Genomic DNA, 24,578 nt, shown 5'->3' with positions numbered 1-24,578 from the left:
TATATATATATATATATATATATATATATATATATATATATATATATATATATATATATATATATATATATATATATATACCCTTTTGGTCATTTTACATGTCAACCGCTAATCTAAACAGCTAATTTTACCAAATAACTTTTTACAAACTGCTAATACAATTCACTGGTCAAACCCGCTAATACAATCCGCTATTTAATAACTGCTAACACAATCCGCTACCACTAAATTCCAACCGCTGATAACCAAACAAGCCCTGAACCTTTTTGTGGGTAAAAGCGTACACTTTAGTACTGTATTGATGAAATTCGAGTTGTAAAAAAAAAAGTATAAATACAAAATGAATGAAAGCAAAGTTTGTATGGCGTCAATACAAGGCATGGCAGCATGAAAGCTTATCCGATGGAATTATACTTGATAGCAAACTGCGTTTTAAAAAAACTTATCAATACTTATCATGATAAACTTTTTTTTTTTTAGAGAAAACAAGTATAATGGAAAGCATCATTTCATTAATTAAACACAATTGACATCACGCATGCAAGTGGACCAACCTCCCTGAGACTGAGAAGTACGTGACATATGTCGATATCAAAAGACTGAATCAGCCTTGAGACTCGCCTTCTATTTCGGAGAGTTTATTTTGAGAAACAAATACGGAGTAAATTATAAATTATGATTGTAGAAAAATCTATCATATTTATAATAACAAACTAGTATTTTTTAAATTTCATTTTGGTTGGTTGATAGTAGTGACTATGTGTTACTTTCTTATTGAATAGATTTAAATTTTATTTTTATTGATTGATAGTAAAAATAATGTGTTCCTTTCTTATTTGATAATTAAACTTGATACTAAAATTAATTCAAAATTTTAAGAGTAACTCACAATTATTGTATTAATTAATGTTAAAATAATATTTTTATATCTATTATATATTTGATGGTTATATCATAAAGGGCTTGTTTGTTTGGTTAACTACTGATCCACTAAAAATTGGTGAATTTGACCATTTAGTCAAACCGCTAAAGAAGTTGTTTTGTAATCAACGATTTGGATCCAAATCATTGCTTTTAGAAACGCTGCATTTTGCAACATTTCTATTTGGTGTTAGATAAATGCCCAAAATGCCTTTAATCCTTAAAAAAAATTGTTAATAAAATGAGAAGCCTCAAAGAAGCTTGAGGCTTCTCTTCTCCTACCCATAGCATGGATCAACGTCCACATAACATTATGGATCCTAGATCGAAACGACAAGGTACATACTTTATACTCGTAAGGTACATAATTTCTTAACACAAGACACACAAAATCACAACACACCATTTAATTAATATTTAAAGATATTATTTTTTATCAATTAATTTTACCGAACATTTGTATCCATAATTAATTAATTTATCAGCTTTCAACTTTAATCTTTATGTTTTAATTTTCGAGCAAATATCATTTTTAGTCCCTCAACTATAATATATGTATCAATTTTGGTCCTTGACTATTAAAAATTTCAAATTAGGTGCATGACTATTCAATTTGTATCACATTTGGTCCTTGACTATTAACATTTTCAAATTAGGTGCATGACTATTCATTTTGTATCACATTTGGTCCTACCGTTAAATTTTCCGGCCAAATTTTCGGCGAAGTCACCGGTGACAGACTAATTTATTTAATTTTTATTTTAAAAATTATTTTAATACTCCGTAACTTTTAAATAAAAAAAACTTAAAAATAAAAAATAATAATAAAAAAAATAGAAAACGTTGGTCACCCCCGATGACTTCGCCGGAAATTTCGCCGGAAAATTTAACGGCATGACCAAATGTGATACAAAATGAATAGTCATGCACCTAATTTGAAAATGTTAATAGTCAAGGACCAAATGTGATACAAAATGAATAGTCATGCACCTAATTTGAAAATGTTAATAGTCAAGGACCAAAAGTGATACAAATTGAATAGTCATACACCTAATTTGAAATTTTTAATAGTCAAGGACTAAAATTGATACATGTATTATAGTTGAGGGACTAAAAATGATATTTTCTCTATAATTTTCTAGCTAGTTGTGCAAAACATAGTTTTGAGGTCTCTCAAGTCACATTGGATGTAAATGCATGTACCTCTATCTTACTTCATATTCTATGATAATCAACCTTTTTTTGAAAGCATGATAATCAACCTAAAATCATAAGTAACCTAAAGAAATTAGTCTTATAATAATAACCAATTGTCTTGTGTGAAAACTACTTTGTTTAATGTGTTTACTATGTATGATAAAATATGTGGTTATAAATCATTGTCAACATTTACTTGTTCAAATAATATTACTAGTATTTATCTGGGATTTGTTAAATAGTAAACTAATACAGAGTATTTAGTAGCTTTAGCAGTTATTTTTCTTCTTATGTTGAACTCTAATTGTACCTACAACAAATTGTTTTCCACCTAAAATTTGTAATTTTGATATTTTAAATTGGTGAAATGTTAATGTCACCTATGACTTCCAAAAAATGGCATGTAATTTACTAACTATTCGGATATGCACACAGCTCTGGAGTTTTATTTTATTAGTGTTGGTGGACGAATTCTTGATGAGAAGATAAGTAGAATGAAACCAAACATGGTGGTGATATGCATTGTTTTCAAATATTGGTTATATGTCAAAAGTCGATTACAATAAATAAAAAAAAAAAAAAAGACATTGTATTTGTGGTTGATAATGAATCATTTAAATATTGGAAAATATTTTAAAATATAATTTATTTATTTCAAATTGAAAATATTTTTGTTAGTAGTTAATGATTGTAATTTGCAAACATACCCTTATTAGTTAATAGTTAAGTACATTACTGATTCATTGTAAATCTGTTTTTTTTTTCCTAAAGTAGTTTTAATTTGTAAAATAATTTATTTATTATTATTTTTAAATACAACTAACTCTATTACATTGCAGTATCTGTTCGAGCCACTACTCTGCCATCTGAGCACAAGGTGCTTGGCATAATTTATTTATTATTATTCAGATACATATTGATTATTATTTTTAAGAATTTAAACTTTGTGTCATAGTATTTTAGGTAACTTGAATCAAATGGACCTAAAAATAATGTCATACACTATTTTCAGTTCTCTTAAATGAATTGCACTTTTTTTTTGAATGATGTATCATCTCTTTGACGCTTCGAGCTCCGGTTCTAATTTACAGTCGGCGACCACCTCTCAGCGGTCGTCGAAAGATCAAGACCTTTTGGTATGGAGCACAAAAAAGACTAAGCAGGATGCGTTTGCGGCAATGGAATCTAACCCGTCCTCCCCCGCTTCGATGGGTGGCCAAGAAATCAAGAATCATATGCCAAAATCGCCGCTACAGAGGGGGAAGAAGCCCCAAGAAGTGAATTCATGGTCTCAGCTCTTTAACCTTTGATCCAGAACCCAACGACGGAGAAATGCGTGGGAGCAACGAGCAGGATGGAGCGGAGGAGTTAATTTTTGATGACGAAATGAACTGGGGCGAAGAAGACCCAGATTGCCCAAGAGTAGTTATTACCAAAGAAGAAAAGGCAAGAATCCGGAGGCCATGGCACAGATCCCTAATTGTTCGTGTTCTAGGCAGGAGAGTGAGTTACTCATATCTGTATCAACGAATGAAGGCAATGTGGAGACCGGAAGGTACCATGGACCTAATCGCCCTAAATGACGACTACTTTGTGGTGAAATTTGAGGCTCTCCGGGATTATGAATTCGCCAAGTTCGAAGGTCCCTGGATGATTCTTGGGCACTACCTCATCATGCAAGAATGGGTTCCGAATTTCGACCCTTCAACCAACAAAATGGAAAAGCTATTAGTCTGGGTTCGTTTCCCGACCATTCCCATTGAATACTTTGATGAAGATATAGTAGCAAAGATTGGTCTGAAAGTTGGTTGACCGATAAGAGTGGATAATTCGACTAGTTTGGTCTCAAAAGGCAGATTCGCGAGAATTTGCATTGAGGTGGATATTACAAAACCACTCTTCTCAAAATTCACCCTGGAAGGCCGGGCTTGGCCTATTGAGTACGAATGATTACATCTTGTTTGCTTTGGATGTGGTCTCTATGGGCACCGCAAGGAACAATGCGGCTCAAGGAAGGCTAGACGACACGACGGAGAAAGACATTGCAAATGATGAAAGAAATCCAGCAACGGAGGGAAAAAAGAAACTAATCTTCCTCCTATGGCCAAACAACCCTTGAAAGAACCCGACCTCCCGGAGAGATTCAGACCTTGAATGATAGCCACACGCAAAGTCAGGAATAGGCCAAGGAATCCAGGTTAGATTTCCTCAAGCTAGACCGTAAACCGTGTAAGGAATTAGAGAAAGTACTATATCAGGAGGAGATGCTTTGGTTTCAAAGATCTAGAGAAGAGTAGATTGTATCCAGGGATGGAAACACTCGTTTCTATCACATAGCTACAGTAATAAAAAAGAATCACTCCAAGATCGAAAAGCTAAGGGATGACGATGGAAGCTGGATAACGGAGGAAGGGGCAATTAGGGACCACATCCATACCTTCTATAGCAACCTTTACACAAGGGACAATGGTGTAATAGAGGTAGATATCCTACAGGACCATTTTCTGAAAGTATGGCAGGATATCAACACGCACCCTTCTCCGAGCTGAGAATGTGGGGGCTATTCTGATTTTACCGGAGGGTAAACAAGCAATCTTTAGTATGGCGCCATGCAACGCCACAGGCCCTTATGGTATAGTGCAGGATTCTACAAGCAAACATGGAATACAGTAGGAGAAACACTGTCCAGATTCGCGTTGGATTTCTTCGATAATGGCAAATTACCAGCTGATTGTAATGATACACTCATTGCACTGATACCCAAAATAGCAAACCTGGAGTCGATTAAGCAGTTAAGACCAATTGGGTTGTGCAATGTATCGTACAAGACCATCACAAAAACCATGGTAACCCGATTGAAGAGTGCTGCCTAAAAGTTAATAGGCCCCTACCAGTCAAGTTTTGTACCCAAAAGACAAATTTCTTATAACATACTGGTGTACCAGTAAGTACTAAGCTCCATGAGATCAAAACAAGGCCTAACAGGGTGGATGATAGATACTGGAAATTGATTTAGAGAAAGCTTACGATCGATTATCATGGGGTTTCATTCGTCAAACTCTGCACTTAATTGGATTCGATCACAAATGGGTGAGAAATATAATGGAATGTGTCACAACTTCAAGGCTAGTTGTTTTATGGAACAGTTCAAGGGTTAAACCGGGAAGGGGCATTAGACATGGAGATCCAATATCCCCTCTACGGTGAGGTCGATGGCGAAAGACGATGTCATCTTATTAATTAGGAGACAATTATATACAGCAAAGAGAATGGTTGTAACACCCCTCACTTTCAGGTTGAGATAAGTATTAAACTTAAAACAAAAGCTATCAAATCTCAACGGAAATCATATAAATGCGGAAGCGTTTAACTTAAACCTACATGGCAATGCCACATGTAGGCTAATAATACCTAGATGCTAAAGCAACATCAATCATAAGTCTCAAATCCTCAAATAGAACAGAATCTAAATAAGTCAATACAAAATATGAGTCTAAGGCACGCATGCCTGAAATGTCTAACATTCTCAACAACCTCTAAGCTAAGCATAAAGGAAGAAGCAGATGTACAGCTAGCGCTCTCTCGTGCATAATCTACTCCATACATGAAAAACAGTTATAATTATTAGCAAAGAAATGCTAAGTAATCAACCACTCACACTTATGAGAAATACAATAATCTCAAATGAATTCAATATCAAGGCATGAATCCACCATACCACAGTTCCATAACAAGATACTCAAACGAATGAACAAGCTCAAGTGAACAACACAAGTAAACCCAACCAACCAACAATCCTCACATCATTCCCCTAGAGTGACACAATCCAGAAACATAGAATAAGTTCTACACCACAACCTCCAACCCATAACATAGACAACATACCACAATATCGTAACACAAAGGCACATAAGCCCATTCACAGAGGCATACAAAGCCCATTCACAGAGGCGTCAAGCCCAATCACAGATGTATACCATACCCAACTCACGAAGGCAAACAATGCCCAACCAACTCCATTCCATACCAATAGATATACATAGAGCCGTAGCTCGAGCAACCACCTCTCAAAAGGGTATACATGACAACATGAAACCCAAGGAATTACTCACAAGAGTTCAAGACCTCAATCATATCAACTCAAGTCCAATTCCAAAGTAAATATTCAAACCAAGGAATACTTAGATTCAAAACATGAACAATAAGGCATCATGCTCAGAATATTAGCCAAATAATCAACTAACCATACTCAATCAATAATCCAAGATGAATGACCAACAACCATGAACCAATACTCCATAACCAGGGTAGTATATTCAACAAAATACTCAGAAGATACTCCAGAAACCAAAGGTGAAACAACATAGTCAACCGCTAGGAAGAGGCAGACCGACCAGGCGGAACGCACCCCTCTGCCGTACCTTCCGCATGAAGGCCACAGGACACAGTGGCGGTACACCACCTTCCGCCACTCCTCACCGCAGGCTCTTTGAGGAAGGGTTCAGCGGGACACGTTATACCGCTGGACCTCTCCGCAATAACAAAACCCCACCCAGAACACTCAAGACTTCAATCAGACACGAAGCAATGAACAATAGACCATACCAGTACCCAAATCAAGATCAGAATACACATTCCAGAATCCAAATAATACATAGAATCCCTCAAATCAATACTTAAATAAACCAAGGTTCAAGAATAATGAATACAACTCAAATATCCACAATATAGGCTCAATAATCCAACAAATCATAGGCTAAAACCAAGAAATAATCCACAGGATTCCACAAAACACCAAATCATATACATACAAGAGTGAAAATAGGTTTAGTGAAACATGGAAGATTACCTCTTGAAGCTTTATCAATCGAAAAGAAATGATCAACCCTAAGCTCAACTCATAGATTGACCACAAGAACCTGTGAACCAATTGAGTCCACATAAATTACCAATCACCACTAGTAATGATCTAGACTCATTATTAATCCACCTAGGTATTCCTTAATACCCATCATTACCATTAAGCAATAATGATATCAATACTCACAAGTAAGGATTAATCACTAATCAATTACTAATCCGACTATGATAATCACTAAGCATTAATGCTAATCATTAACATTTAGACCGTAACTACCCTCAATAATCTAACTATCATCTAATTATCATGATCACTAAACATTAAATACTAAGCTCTATGATTCGGATGTAATTCCCCACTTAGGCCCTAGCTTCAAAACATTAATTACTTACAGCTCCTAGCTTCACTAATGCCCCAACGTCGCTGGAAGAAGATGGAAGCCGATGAAGAGCTCCATCACCGCTGCCAAGTCCACGCAGAGGGCCGCCGCCGCCGAGAAATGAAGATGGAGGCCGCCATTGCTAACCACGCCGGAAACAGGGGAGGTCGTATGGAAGGGAGCCATAGAAAAGCCAGCACCGCCGAGACACACTGCTACCGTTGCCCCATGGAGTACACCGGAGAGAGCTTCAGGTCGCAACGTCAACTACCTTCGCCGGAGAGGAATCTCGCCGCCGCCTATGAAAGCTCGCCAATGGTTGCTGCGTTATCGCCGGAGAACAGGGGAAGAACTTGCCGCCATGGAAGCCGCTACGTCGGAGACTGCCATTGCTGTCGCTAGATGCCGCCGCTTGACGCTTCACAACTCTGACGTCGACCAAGAGAAGCGAGGGAGAGAGGAAGCGACGTCTCGCTGTTGCCGCCGGTGACCGTCGCACCCAACTGCTGCGCTGGAGGGACGTCGTCGACTTCAGAGAATGAGAATCGGCGCCACTACTGAGCTTCTCTAATCGACACCGTGACCCAAGGAAGCAAGAGGAAGGAAAAAGGTGGAGATAGAAGGTTGCTTTGGTCGAAGAAGAAGACGAAGATCACCATTGTCGTTGTTGGTCAGTAGCTCGATCGAGAGAGGGAGAGACGAGAGGCAGAGGAAGTAGGGAATTGTTTATGGTTGCTGATCACCTTGGTTACCCTATTTAGAAATTTCTATTTATATCTATGAATTAGGGTATTCATTTTGGATTGGGCTATTTATGGCAAGGACTATACAATTGTACTAGACTAGCTGGGTCAAGACTAATTATAATATTACTATAGATGGGCTTAGGATCACTTAGTAGCGACATAATAATAGGTTATATAGAATACATTATTCCAAACCCATTAGAAAATAATTATATTTAAAATCATTTTGATAATTATTTAATAAGAAACATAAACCCTTATTTTAAATATTTATATTTAAATTTTAAATATTTATATTTAAAATAATTTTAAATTTTTATATTTAAAATAATAATTAGGAAATGCGGGGTATCACACTCTGCCCCCTTAAAAGGAGCTTAGTCCCCGAAGCTCAAAAATCGTTTTGGGGGCAGAGAGTCAAAACTGCTACGGTAGTATATATATAGAGAAAGAATATTTGTATAATATACGCTTAGTTTTGAAAATCTTGACCCAACAAGAAAAGAGAATGAAATGTTTAAGGTTTAAAATTCAATGACAACGTCAACTAAGAATTGAATAAAGAGTTATCAAGCTTACAACTTAGGAAATAAGGTTGTCACCTTGCACAGAATCATTTCAAGCAGAAGATAAGAACGAGGTTTGAAAAGACAGAAAGGATTTCTCAACCAAGGGAATATCAAGTTCTTTAAAGAAAAGGAAAGAAAGAACTTGGCTTCGAGAAAAGATAGGGACGAGGTTTGAAAATGCAGAAAGAGTTTTTCAATGATAGGATATTCAGTTTATTCAAGGAAAAGAAAGAAATTAGGTTTTAAGAGGAGTTAGGAATGAAGTCTAGAAAGACAGAAATGTTTTTTTCCAACGATAGGGTATTCAATTTTTCAAGGAAAGAAAGAAATTTAGTCGCGAGAGGAGATAAGAACGAGATTTAGAATAGATAGAAGGGATTTCTCAATGAAAGGATAATTGGGATTTCAAGGAACAAGGAAGAATTCGGCTTTAAGAAAGGTAAGAAGTCTCTCAACTCTAAGTGATTTCCCCGGCTTGACGATTTGGTAACGACATTTAGATCAACTGACGGGTCTTGACCTTGCTTTCCACGCGACTTGAATCTAAAATTCTCATAAGCTTCACTTCATAAGCTACGGCCCACACATCCTTATCACTACAGGAGGAGCTAAAGGCGATGAATCACAAATATCCTTCTTCAATACGCTCTACATTCCTGCCCAATTAACTCGCAACTAACGACACTAACCACCTTTACCTTAGGTGTAACATCAACATCTACACCATCCCATAACGGATGCAAAAGTTAACGAATCACTGATCGACACAGAACGAGAGGTTCCTAGGGAAGTCTTATGAAAAGGGTAGGACGAATTAGGAGGGTATCACCTGACCTTGAAAGGAGATTCGCCTATGACTGTTGGTGACCTTAGGAACCAAGTTCACTTCCTTGTACTTTAAAACATCGAAGTGCTAAGGCTTCGATGTTTTAAAGTACAAGGAAGTGAACTTATACCTACTTGCAGCATCGAGGACTCTTGCTCTTCTGAGCATACAAGATCTTGGTATTCATCTTATGAGCCTTGCTAGTCATTAGCACGAATATGTTAACTCGTCTTTCCAATCTTCAATGGTTCTTCTTGTTGGTCATCCAGAGGTAAGGGAATCTTCACCAAACAGTAAGGGCTCTAGGCTTTGCTTCTTCGACTGATTGATCGTCAATGGTACTTTCCAAGGACGAGTTATAATCAACCTCATAGAGTCGACTTCTTGAAGTACTTCATGGTGATTTGCTGCATTCTCCTCATGTGCCTTTGCTTACTTGCTCGGTAGGCCAAGTCTTGTTCGCGATCACCGATCTTGTGGTCTTCATAAATTAGTCAACTATAATCCAACTTTGTTTTCTCTTATCTTAGTCAATGGTAGGTCTTCTATGACGATCCATTGATGCATAATCCAACCCCACTAGGACAATCCAATGATTGAGCTAGTCCTTAGGTTTACTTCTGCCAGTCTTACTCTTTCAACGATTCGGTCTTTTACTAGCCAGCTTGGCTACTTCTTATTCCTTTCTTGCTACCGAGGTTCCTTCCTTAGGTCCTTATACAGGGTACCACTCCCAAGGTGTGCCGAATAGGCCACACGAGTTCCTTACTTCTTAATTCACTTCTTAGTCCCTTCGCACTTCATGGGGACAAACAACTTGCTCATGACGTCTCTTCGGGGGTCTTTAAGGATCCAAGCTTTCCTTTCTACTTGATTTAATCTTCTTTACCTTTAAGGTTGCAACTTCTAACTTGTTCCTTCGTGGCCGCTTCAGAGGTAGGTAAGACTATCTTAAGGTCCGCAAATCGCGACCTCAAATTCTAATTCTTCAGGCTTCGTTATTACCAAGCTTAGCTCACACGGGATTCTTCATCACCGATCCAAAAGCTTCTACTTGGTGAGGTTGGACTCTTTATTCGTCATGCATCGAACTTTAGCCGCACGAAACTTGTTCTTCAAGTCTTGAGATTACCGAAGATCTTGTGGACGATGCTACACACGAGAAAACGCCAATCCCGGGAAACGTAGACTGCCGCCGATGACTCCGAGCCGCAAGTAGATTAGTCTTCTTCACCGAGTCGCCAAATCTTCTAATTGTCTAGATGCATACGATGCTACCCATCATTTCGCATCAATAGACATCTAACTTCTTATTCTTTGTCTAAATCAGGCTCTTTAGCAAATCCAAAACGAAGCAACTTATTTAATAACGATTAAGAACTTACCGTGGAGATGCGCGCTCGCAAGGTGCAATAGCCACAAGGGCAAGCTACAAACAACAAGATAGTAAAGCACAAATAATTCAAACAAGTAAAGTGCGTCCTCACTGCGAGTCCTAAAATTCACACATCTTAGGATTCACAAATACCTTAATTTCTACTGATCAGGTCCTAGAATCTCAAATTCTCAAACCCTAGGATCCCTACTTAGACCTCAACACAAGCTCTGATACCAACTTTTACACCCCTCACTTTCAGGCTGAGATAAGTATTAAACTTAAAGCAAAAGCTATCAAATCTCAATGAAAATCATATAAATGCGGAAGCGTTTAACTTAAACCCACATGGGGTGCTATGCCACATCCAGGCTAACCATACCTAGATGGCTAAGGCAACATCAATCATAAGTCCCAAATCGTCAAATGGAACAGAATCTAAATAAGTCAATACAAAATATGAGTCTAAGGCACGCCGGCCTCAAATGTCTAGCATTCTTAACGACCTCTAAGCTAAGCATAAAGGAAGAAGCAGATCTACAGCTAGCGCTCTCTCGTGCATAATTTACTCCATACTTGGAAAATAGTTAGAATTATTAGCAAAGAAATACTAAGTAATCAACCACTCACAATTGAGTCCACATAAATTACCAATCACCACTAGTAATGATCTATACTCATTATTAATCCACCTAGGTATTCCTTAATACCCATCATTAACAATAACATTAAGCAATAATGATATCAATTACTAATCCGACTATGATAATCACTAAGCATTAATGCTAATCATTAGCATTTAGACCGTAACTACCCTCAATAAGCTGACTATCATCTAATTATCATGATCACTAAACATTAAATACTAAGCTCTATGATTAGGACTTAATCTCCCACTTAAGCTTAATATATATAACATGCCTCAACAACAACACAAATTATATATAATAGGCTTCAAAACATTAATTACTTACTGCTCCTAGCTTCACAACGTCGCCGGAAGAAGATGGAGGCCGATGGAGAGCTCCATCGCCGCTGCCGTCAAGAAATGAAGATGGAGGTCGCCATTGCTAACCACGCCAGAAATAAGGGAGGTCGCACGGAAACGCCAGCACCGCCGAGACACACCGCTACTGTCGCCCCATGGAGTACGTCGGAGAGAGCTTCAGGTCGCAACGTCAGCTACCTACGCTGGAGAGGAATCCCGCCGCCGCCTACGAAAGCTCGCCAATGGTTGTTGCTTTATCACCGAAGAATAGGAGAAGAACTCGCCGCCATGGAAACTACTACACCGGAGACTGCCATTGCTGCAGCTCGATGCCGCCGCTTGACGCTTCCCAACTCTGACATCGACCAAGAGAAGCGAGGGAGAGAGGAAGCTACGTCTCGTTGTTGCCGCCGGTGACCGTCGCACCCAACTACTGCGCTGGAGGAACGTCGTCGACTTCAGAGAATGAGAACCGACGCCACTACTGAGCTTCTCCAATCGACACCGTGACCTAAGGAAGCAAGAGGAAGGAAAGAGGTGGAGATAGAAAGTTGCTTTGGTCGAAGAAGAAGACGGAGATCACCATTGTCGTTGTTGGTTAGTAGCTCGATCGAGAGAGGGAGAGACGAGAGGCAGAGGAAGTAGGGAAATGTTTTTGGTTGCTGATCACCTTGGTTACCCTATTTAGAAACTTCTATTTATATCTATGAATTAGGGTATTCATTTTGGATTGAGCTATTTATGGCAAGGGCTATACAATTGTACTAGACTAGTTGGGTCAAGACTAATTATAATATTGTTATAGATAGACTTAGGATCACATAGTAGCAACAATAAGTTATATAGAATACATTACTCAAAGCCCATTAGGAAATAATTATATTTAAAATTATTTTAATAATTTTAATAATTATTTAATAAGAAAATAACCCCTTATTTTAAATATTTAATAATAATAGGGAAGTGCAGGGTATCACAATGGTGGTCTGGGCATCCAAAGACTATAAGAGATGAACCTGGCGTTCCTTCGCAAAGCTAGGATGGAGAATCACGAAGGATGAGGAGAAACTGTGGATAAGAATGATGAAGAGTAAATACTCAGTTGATGACCCCAATCCGATAACATGGCGACCCAAGGCAAACATGTCGAATGCATGGAAGGGCATAATGGAGAGCACCTCAATCCTCCAAACTCGAACCAAGAAGTTCGTAATGGCAGAGAAACATTGTTCTGGCACGATATCTAGGTGGGCAACAGACCGCTAAATGAAGAGGCTATTGCTGAAATCCCAGCTTCAGATCTGCTGTTCACAATAGTTGACTACTAGGAGGAAAAACTAGGATGGAACTGGCAAGCGTTGTGTCATCTCTTGCCCCAGGAAATCTTGAACAAAATCACTGCTATCACCATCGTAGACGATGCTGCACTCAAAGAGTCTACCGATTGGGGTGAAGAAGAGTCAGGGGAGTTCTCAATTGCATCAACATATGAGATTGCGACTAGAGAAACAAATAGATGTGAAGACCCGAATTGGGAGAAGATTTGGAAACTCAAGATACCAAATCGCATGCGCTCCTTTATTTGGCTGGTTTGACATAAAAACAAACAAAGAGGATTTACGGAAGATGATAGGTGTTGGTTCTTCAAGGATATTGTTGAAGACACATAGCATTTGATAAGGAAATGCCCCAAGGCTGAGAGTGTGTGGAGCGTAGTATTGCCAGATTTCACACAAAAATCACAATAAAGTGATGAAAGAACACAAGAGAGTATAAGAATGGGAAGGAGAAAACAATGTGAGGTGGAGAAGAAAGAAAAGGGTAAAAAATTATACAGTAAAAAAAAAAGGAAGAACAGATCGATGGAATAGAAATGGTGGTGGTGGAGTAAAAAAAAAAGGAATAAGAATAAGGTAGAACATATGGAAAGGAAAAAATGAGATAATTGTTAAGGATAAGAGAATGAGATGAAAAGTTAGCAAACAATTTAGAGGAAAAAGAACCTACCTTAAAAATGAAAAGGAAGTGAATGAGAAAAGTAAGAGAAATAGAGAAAGACTAAGAGAAGAATAACATGTAAGATCGAGAAAAGAGAGAATAAAAACGAGAAGTAATCAAGAAAAGAGAAATTGAAAAGGAAATAAGGTTTAGTAGAAGAAAATGGCAAGAGAAATAGCCAAGAGTTAAAAAGAAAAGTCGAAAGAGAAAAGAGAGTGGAGGGAGAGTTTCTAAGAGAAAACATAAGATAAGGTTGAGTAGAGGAAATTGACATGAGAATATGGAAAGACAAAGAAAAGAATGGCATGAGTAATAGAGAAATACTAAGATAAGAATGACATAAGTAATAGAGAAATACTAAGATAAGAATGGAAAGTATAAAGAGAAAAGAGGGAAACAAACAAGACGATGTTTAAGATGAAAAATAAGATAAGATTGAGTTGAGTAGAAGAAAATGTCATCAGAAATAGAGAAAGACAAGAAGAGTGAAAAGAAGAAAGAGAAAAGAGTGAATAAAAAAAAAGATGATAACAAGAAATGAAGTGGAAGAGCAGAAGTAGAAATAGAGAAAAAAAAAACAGGGAAACAAGAAAAGAATGATGATTGAAGAAGGGGTAGAACAATATTAAAGGCAATGAGAAAGAAGAAAAATGGGGGAGGAAAGTTTGATAATGAGTAAGAAGTCGAGAAGAAAATGAAAATAATAAAAAGAAAAACATGTTGTAGATTAAGAATGCTGAATATGAATTAAATGAACAAAAAGAAGGAAATGGATGAGTGAGATGGAGGAAGAGCACACGAGGAGGAAAAATGAGAAGGAACAAAAAGGAGAAGAGAAAAACGACAAAGATATAAGTAGATTTAAGTAGAATCAAAAGGAAAAAGATAATACGGAAGGGGAATGAGTGGAGGAAAAAAATGAGAAAATGCATGAGTAGTAAAAATAAAAGGAGGAAATGAGGAGAGAAAAAAAAGATGAAGGGAAAAAAAAAAGAGAAAGCATGGTATCTAGAAGGATTGAAGAACAATGAAAGGAAATGGATAAATGAGGCGGAGGAAGAGCACACGAAGAAGAAAAAATTGGAAGGAACAAGGTAGGAGAAGAGAGAAAAGGACGGAGATGTAAGTAGATTTAAGTAGAATCAAAAGGAAAAGGATGAGAAAATGCATAAGTAGTAAAAATAAAAGGAGGGGGGAATGAGGAGTAAAAAAGAAAGTTGAAGGAAAAAAAAGAGAAGGCATGGTAAAAGATTGATCTAGAGGGATTGAAGAACAATGAAATGATGAAAGAGAACAAGAGAGTATGAGAATTGGAAGGAGAAAACAATGCAAGGTGGAGAAGAAAGAAAAGGGTAAAAGGTTATAGAAGAAAAGTAAGGAAGATGAGATCAATGGAGAAATAGAAGAATGGGGAATAGAAATGGTCGAGGAGGAGGAGTCAAAAAAAGAAAAAAAAGGGATAAGAACAAGGTAGAATATGTAGAAGGAAAAAATGGGATAATTGTGAAGGATAAGACAATGAGATGAAAAGTTAGCATGGGAAAGTAGAGGAAAAACAAGTGAATGAGAAGGAGGAGAAACAGAAAAAGACTAGAGAGGAATAAAAAGTAGGACCGAGAAAAGAGAGAATGGAAATAAGAAGGAATCAAGAAGAGAGAAATTGAAAAGGAAAGAATAAGGTTGAGTAGAACAAAATGGCATGAGAAATAGAAAAGAATGAAAAAGAAGTATTAGGAAAACAAGAAAGGAGAAGTTGAAGAGGAAAAAAATGGCATGAGAAATAGAGAAATACTAAGATAAGATTGGAAAGTAGAGAGAGAAAAGAGAGGGAAACAAGAAAGGCAATGTTTAAGATGAAAAATAAGATAAGGTTGAGTCGAGTAGAAGAAAATGTCATCAAAAATAGAGAAAGACCAAAAAAATGAAAAGAAGAAAGAGAAAAGAGTGAATGAAAAAAAGAGAGTAACAACAAAAGAAGTTGATAAGAGGAGAAGTAGATAAGGTTAGATAGAAGTAACAAGCATTAAAAATAGAGAAATACTAAGACAAGAATGAAAAGTAGAAAGAGGGAATGAAAAAAAGAATCAAACAAGAAAAGAAGGATGATTAAAGAGGGATAATAAGAGGTAGAACAATATTAAAGGCATTGTGAAAGAAGAAAAATGGGGGAGGAAAGTTTGATAATGAGAAAGATGACAAAATAGAAAGAAGTCGAGGAAAAAAAAAGAAAAATAAAAAATAAAATGGATGAATGAGGTGGAGGAGCACACGAGGAGGAAAAAAAGGGAAAGAACAAAGAAGGAGAAGAAAACTAGAAAAAAAGAAAGAAGAAGATATAAGTAGATTTAAGTAGCATCAAAAGGAGAAAGATAATACGGAAGGGGGATGAGTTGAGGAAAAAAATGAGAAAATGCATTAGTAAAAATAAAAGAAGGTGAGGAATAAGGAGAAAAAAAAATATGAAGGAAAAAAAATGCATGGTAAAAGATTGATCTAGAGGGGTTGAAGAACAATGAAAGGATGAAAGAGAACAATAGAGTATGAGAATTGGAAGGAGAAAACAATGCGAGGTGGATAAGAAAGAAAAGGGTAAAAGGTTATAGAAGAAAAGAAAGGAAGATGAAATCAATGGTGAAGTAAAAGAATGAGGAATAGAAATGGTCGAGGAGGGGGAATCATAAAAGAAAAGAAGGGATAAGAACAAGATAGAATATGTTGAAGGAAAAAATGCGATAATTGTGAAGGATGAGAGAATGAGATGAAAAGTTAGCATGGAGGAAAAATAAATGAATGAGAAGTAGGAAAAAAGAGAAATTGAAAAGAAAAAAAATAAGGTTGAGTAGAAGAAAATGGCATGAGAAATAGTCTAAGATTAAAAAAGAAAGTACAAAGAGAAAACATGGACAAGAAAGGAAGTTGAAGAGGAGAAGTAGATAAGGTTGGGTAGAAGTATAACAAGCATTATAAATAGAGAAAGACTAAGATAAGAATGAAAAGTAGAAAGAGGGAAACAAGAAAGAAGGACAATAAGGGGTAGAACAATATTAAATGCAATGAGAAAGAAGAAGGAGAGGAAAGTTCGATAATAAGAAAGATGACAAAATAGAAAGAAGTTGAGGAAGAAAAGGAAAAAAAAAAGTTGTTGTAGATTAAGAATGATGAATATAAATTAAATGACCAAAAAGAAGGAAATGGATGAAGGAAGTGAGGAAGTGCACACGAGGAAAAAAGTAGAAGAAGAGAACCAGAAGAAAAAAAGGACCAAATTATATTGGGTAAAATCAAAAAGAGAAAGATATACGGAAGGGGGATGAGTGGAGGAAAAAAATGAGAAAATGCATAAGTATTAAAATAAAAGGAGGGGGGGAATGAGGATAAAAAATGAAAGAAAGAAAATGTTAAGATGAATGGAAAAAAAAAAAGGAGTAGGCATGGTAAAAGATTGATCTAGAGGGGTTGAAGAACAATGAAAGGATGAAAGAGAATAAGAGAGTATGAATATGGGACGATGAAAACAATGCGTGGTGGAAAGAAAAGGGTAAAAAATTATAGAAGAAAAGGGAGGAAGATGAGATCCATGGAGAAATAGAATAATGAGGAATAAAAACGGTGGAAGAAGAGAAGTCGAAAAAGAAAAAAGGAATAACAAGTAGAATATGTGGAAAGGAAAAAATGGGATAATTGTGAAGGATAATAGAATGAGATGAAAAGTTAGCATGGGAAAGTAGAGGAAAAATAAGTGAATGAGAAAGTAGGAGAAATAGCCAAGAGAAAAAAGAAAAGTAGAATGAGAAAAGAGAGAATGGAAAAGGGGAAACAAGAAATGAGAGTTTTTAAGATAAAACATAAGATAAGGTTGAGTAGAAGAAAATGACATGAGAATATAAAAAGACCAAGAAAAGAATGAAAAGCAGGAAGAGCATAAAATATATCATGGAGAAAAACTGATTGGGAGAGAATGAAAATCATACCACACTTTTAGAGACACTTTTAGGCTGAAGGAGAGAAAAATCACCACTCCCTATTTTTTTTATATAATGATAATATAAAAATGAACAAAACCTACTTGTAGAGCAAGAGTCTTTTGTCTTTTGTTCATCAAATTGTTATGAGTCTCCGGAACATGTTTCATTCTCAAAGAAACATTCATCCAAACAAGTGTAGTTATCTCCAATAAATCCTGAAAAAAACAATAAAAAAAATTGTTACTCCCAAAGAGCTCTGCATTGCATGGAATAGTAATTATGGTCACGAGAATTAGCACTACATTCAATCATCAAGATGGAGTATTGGGTTGAACATAGAGGTGTTTATATAGGTTGTATATAAAGTCTGAATTTGCAAAATGTGGAAACACATAGAAGGGAGAAAGAACGTATGGATGGAACTATCGATATTAAGAGCTTACCTGGAAGCTTTGTAAAGAAATGTTGTTCCAAGGAGCATCTAGTATTTGCACTCCATCAATAAAAACATGGGAACCATGACCCTAGCTAGTGACAAAACATGAAAAAGATCTTTTCTGAGAATAGTTTGCTCATGGGTACCCCAACTCATCAGGAATCTTGTATCAAATCCAGTTTTGGCGCTCAAACAACAAAAATGAATGGAAATAGCAGCATAATTTGATAAGCAATGCATCAAATAAAATACTCCATGTTCTGAGTCGATACCTGATCAAAGTTTGAGTAAAATGGAAGCACTTGGGGATACTTCTGTGAAATGCCCCAGGATTTCTCTACAAGCCCCCACCAAATGCAAATAAATGACATAGAAATTCAGAATAAAAAGTTACAATAAGTTTCCATGAGGATAGAAATTTGGTGCTATACTTGGATATATACTCCATATAATGTAGTCCAATCAGACAAAAAACACAATGCTCAGTTTAACAAGACATGTAAGATAGATCTACCTTTTGTTTACCTAATTTTCATTAACAAACTATAACTCTGAGTAAGATGGGACTTAATACAGGCTCAGAGCTGCCCCTCACTAAACTAGATTGAAAGGGGCAAATTAAGAGAAGAATAATCGCATTTCAGGCAGAAGAGAAATAATTAAAACGGAAACAATGGAGCATATTGAACATATTCCAAAATAATGAAGTGTCCTACCGATTTTGAGCAGTCTGAAGATCAGGTGGCTGCTTAGTCTCACACACCCATTCAGGGGCAAATATGGCTGCCGAAACATTATCCTTCTTAATCGCATCAATGGCTGCATTTGTCTGCACAAATCTCGCAGGAGTTAGTAGTGCTTTATGTTTATTCAACTCAGACCTTAACAATGTTGTGAATTTACAACTGACTGTTGAGAGGCAATATAAAAGCAAAATATGTACAGAGTAATTAGTATATAAACCTACAGTCCATTGTCCACCATTTCTTCCAAAAACATCAATTCCCACGTAGACATCATATGGAAAGTATAGGAGAAAAGATTAAGCAAGAGACCGAGGTAATTTAAATTAATAACCATGATTTTAAGGAACTCAGTGAAAGAATACCTTCCATGTATAGTTCACAAATATGCCATCACATTCATCAAAAAAGGCTTTTTTTTTTCATTTAATTGATCTTGCCAGAGAAGACTACCATCAGTGGTAACACTATCATACCTGCAGCATAATGATAATGTATAATCAATAATTGCACAGTGGTTCCCCTAAAATACAGCTTAAATAATCACAAGGTTAAGCATCACGACACTTGCCATATAACCAAAGATTCATGGACTGAGGAATGCATGGTCTCGGTTAAATGGTTGACAAATTCTATCAGGTTAGGGATTTGTCCAACATCCAGCTTAACTTCCATGTTAATCTGGCATAAATCATACAAAGCAATTTACAGAAAGACAACTTAATTTTTGCTATCTATTTTTTAGGGTGCTTCCATATCAATTCTCACATCTAATCATGAAGTTTTGCATTCCTCGATCCCAGTTGATGGAGGAAAACTACCAGAAAACACAAGTAGGCATATGAAATTTTGATCATTATATATAATTATGTGATCATTGATCCAAACAGAATATAAAACATTCCTAAATCATATATGTCAAGAACAAGCGCTTGCACCAAAAGTTATAGCTAGTAACGAAGGTGCAACTTTATTTCTTTATACTTGCTTCTTCATCAGCATCATATTTTATGGGAGGATGCTAAACTGGCTCAAATATGATAGGATGTTAAACTGGCTCTCCAAGCCACCACCCAACAATATAATTTTTAAATGAATTCAAAATAAATAAAGGGTAAGAAAGTATTTCACTTGGCACCCAAAGCATACCAGCCAGCCATCAAAGCCTAAAGCAGCAGCAAGCTCAGTTAGTCGCTCGGCATACATGAAAGCTGAATCCTTTGTTGATAGCAATTTGCTGGCAAGAAGCAAGGAAGCATTGTTATATTAGTAAGTAATAGCAACTAATGTTAAAAAGTTGAAGGCGATTAAATAGAAGATGGCGATAAGAGGAAATGATAGCTGCAATGGGGGGCTAATTTGATCATGGAAGTATCAATAGTGAACTTGATACCATCAGCCACTGCACATGATCGAGATAGTCCATTCCAGTTTTCAGACCCTGCTTGTCCGTGTAAATAAGGCAGTCGATCAGAACACCGAGACAAATCAGAGTCAGAGATATGAAGTGTTATGAACTCAGAGGAAGTAAGGCTTTGACTCTGGTCTATGTAGCATCCACAATCAGCAGCCATATCAACCAAAGTCCTTTGCTTGATCTCCTACACAGTTCTAACATGAGTACATTATACAATGAATGGAGAGAAGAATATGAAAGAACAAAATGGAAGCAAAAATTACTTACTAACAGAATCTGGTGGGTAAAGAAACCTTAGAACTCTGCGGCTGTAAATGTTGGAAGTGTACGGATCAAAGCATTCATTATTTCCAAGAATTTGGCTTGTTGAAGCAGTGGCCATTGGTGCTACAAGAAGGGAATTCCTTACTCCATTCTTTTCTATCATTGCTCGAAGAGAAACCCAATCCCATTGATTTGAGGGGGTGACTCCCCACATATCTGACTGGAGGGTACCCTGAACAATAAAATCAATCAATTTAATCAGAAACCTATCTACAGGTGTAACCATTGCAAAATCATATATAAACTCTGGCAAATTTAACTTGCAATGACTACTCTAACTGATTAGAGCAAAAAAAAATTGCAGAGTACTAGTCACTTAAATGTCTAAGCAGAAACACTAACATATACCTTGCTTTTGGGACTACCCTCATAGGTTTCATAGAGGGCCTTCCTTTGCAGCCAAATCAGAAGAAGCTTTCAGAGCATGGTAGTATATTGTTTCAAATATTTCTTTGTTTAGATCCTGGGCCTGAACATCAGATGATGTATCAGAACAAAAGAAATAATGCATCAAGAAGAAGGAATTACTGTTTTATCAAGGTAGTTTCTGGTGAATAAAAAATAAATGTATCAGCAAGACCTTGGACACCAATCCCAATGGGCCTGTGACGCAAATTAGAGTTCTTTGCAGTTTCGACAGGATAAAAGTTAACATCAACAATTTTGTTCAGGTTTGTTGTAACTATTGCAGTAACCTGTATTAATAAGAAGGAATACATTACAGCCAAATTTATAAATTATAACATCAAGAAAGATATGAAGCAATTACTTATGGAACAAGTCAAACCTCTGCCAGTTTGCCAAAATCAAAGTATCGATTTATAGAGTCTCTGCTTCCAACAAGCTTAGATGGTTGTGATTCAATTGGAACCCCCTGCAAGATAAGAAGCAGGAAGTTAATTGAGAGAACATGTCTTTTATTTATTAAACAGTAGCAGCACTAAATATGTATCCTATGGACTAAACTAAATTACCTTTTCCCTGACAAATCGTGGCAAAGAAATTGAAGCCAGAAGTTTCCGTAGTGCTTGTATACTCAATAATCTCAGTACACAAGTTAGAAGACTTAATAGTACCAAGATGAAAACAAGGTTAACTAAAAACTAAAATGCAATTGAAGAATCAGATCAAGTCTTTAGCATATAAAGAGTATAAAACTAACTTATATAGCATGTAGGGAGTACCAGTTTCTATCTGAGACTTCTTAAACCAGAGATTTTGTGCATGTACAACTTTCTTTGCCTTGCCCTGAGTCCATAAAAAGCCTCAGAACCAAGTACCAAGAACAGTTCAGTGTGTTTGAACAGTGTGACAATTACCTTTCTTTCATATTCTGTATAAAGTTTCTCAAATTTTAGCAATCTGCCAATCCTGGTGCGTCATTTGGACAAAATAAAGAACATTGTCCATTACTAAAAATATGATAGGAAAATATATTTTTTATAATTTGACAAAATTGAACCCATTCCTTCAATTTTTGTCAAATTAAAGAATGTACTAATTTCTTATGATTGTAGTACCCAACACTTTTACGAATTGGCATGAAAGATTTTTCTTAATAATTTTTAAGAAAATATCTATCATGTGAATCATAACAATGTTAGATGCTTAAAATTGTAAGCGGTGTGGTACATTTTATAATTTAACAAAATTGAAGGAATGGGTTCAATTTTGTCAAATTATATAATATACCACATCTCTTATAATTTTTAGCATTTAACATTATTACGACGGCCATGAAAGTGTCTTCCTAATAGTTAATATTAACAACAAAAAAAAAAAAAAAAAGAGTTACCTTAAACGAAGAGCTAACAGTTAAATGATGGATTGCCACAAATGTATGCTTTTGATCTATGGAGCTTGCCACAATATATCAAATTCACACTTCAATGCATCATATACGAATCACAACATATCAAATTTACAAAAGCAGATCTTTCTTTTTCTATTTAATATAATGCAGCTTCAACAATGAATAATCAACTTATCATGGGTCTGAGTTGCATGAAATAAACAATGGAGAAAACCTTGCTTGGAAAGAATGTTAATCATACCACACTTTCAGGGGGCCCTAGTGTAGACCGCTGAAGGAGAGAAAAATCGCCGCTCCCCCATTTTTTCATAACTCAGCTCACCCTGAAAAAAATAAATAAGCTTGACAATAAGTTTACAAGCACCATTGAACGTAACATGGGACTGATTTTATTGAGAAAGAAAATATTGATGGTATAGCATACCTTGTCCACGGAGCAGGTTCATTATCACATCGTACAAAAAGATACCGACAAACTAAATCCCTACATAGCCAAAAACAGACATTATGACAGTACATGCCATGCCTCACCCTCCAAAAAGACACAATTCAGCAAAGTCATCTACCTGAATTCCAACTTTGCGCCAACATTTTTCAATCCTGTAAATCCCATCATATCATACTCCATTCTCTGGTGCATATGAAGAACGCTTCTCCTTACAAGACCTAGATATCAAAAGAGAAGTAATGCAAGGATAGCAAACAGTTCACAAAATATCTCCCTTTTTTCCAAACATTGCAACATTTTCAATTTTTCCACATAGGGCTTATGTGGATTCTTGTTCAAAAATGGGTATTTCTACAACCAAAAGCCTCTTTCATAATTTGATTATGAATTGAGAATCTATGCAGATATAAGTTTATAATAACCCAAGCATCTCAAGAACTGGAATAAACAAACCACTAATATGTTTTCAAAGGTCACATACTTATCAAATTGAGGTTTTCCTAAAATTCTTGGATGGACAGTATTTTATCCTGTCATCACCCTTGTCAATTGGGTCAAGAACAAAAACAATCCAGCGACTGTCTCATTACAGGTAGTCTGTTTGTGCTCGACTCTATTATTACAATGTTATTTTTTTCTTCTTAGTAATGACGGGAGAATTGCTGAATGGATCATAATTTGTTACTGGACCATTCTCTTTAGGAAAGAATTTCCTGATGATTTTTTTCAAGACCGGCAGGTTTAAATATAGAAAAATGGGAAACCAACAAGCTAGTCCCCATGAGTCAATTTGGGGGTGGTTTGACAAAAATATGATAAGGAAGCCATTAGTATGTACCTGCCAAAAAAAAAGCTTAACTCTTCCTCTATGCTAAGCTTTTCCATCCATTGCACAAAAGCCCAAGGTTGACTTATGAATCAAGATCGGAGCAGTAAAAAGACACAATATTACAAAAATAAAATTAGTGATGGAAATATGTTTATTTTCTCTTCAATCTTCATAGCATTATATTAAAGCTTGATAGGCACACAAGATATTTGATGAGCATAAACAGTAGATGAATGATGAGATACGTACCCTGGACCAAGCATAGAAGTGGAGAGAAGTAAGCTTTCCGAAATTGGGTTGGTCCATATGGACGTTAAGACTTTGACTCTGGTCTATATAGCATCCACGATCAACAGCCATATCAACCAAAGTTCTCCCAAACAGTCCTGACTCAACTAAATTACCTTTTCCCTGACAAATCGTGGCAAAGAAATTGAAGCCAGAAGTTTCCGTTGGGCTTGTATACTCAATTATCTCAGTACACAAGTTAGAAGACATAATAGTACCAAGATGAAAACAAGGTTAACTAAAAACTAAAATGCAATTGAAGAATCCGATCAAGTCTTTAGCATATAAAGAGTATAAAACTAACTTATATAGCATTTAGGTTAACTAAAAACTAAAATGCAATCGAAAACTAAAAATATGATAGGAAACTATATTTTTTATAACTTGACAAAATTGAACCCATTCCTTCAATTTTTGTCAAATTAAAGAATGTTCTAATTTCTTATGGTTGTAGT

General features: G+C 36.2%; 1 pseudogene; it reads right to left on the bottom strand.

Moving 5' to 3' along the window:
- Positions 1–5,405: 5,405 nt before the first annotated feature.
- On the bottom strand, positions 5,406–24,333 carry LOC115999518 (annotated as a pseudogene).
- Between the last annotated feature and the right edge of the window lie 245 nt (positions 24,334–24,578).

This window comes from Ipomoea triloba, chromosome 12 (assembly GCF_003576645.1).
Source record: "Ipomoea triloba cultivar NCNSP0323 chromosome 12, ASM357664v1".
NCBI classification, from domain to species: domain Eukaryota; kingdom Viridiplantae; phylum Streptophyta; class Magnoliopsida; order Solanales; family Convolvulaceae; genus Ipomoea; species Ipomoea triloba.
This window is presented reverse-complemented; position numbering and strand designations above follow the sequence as displayed.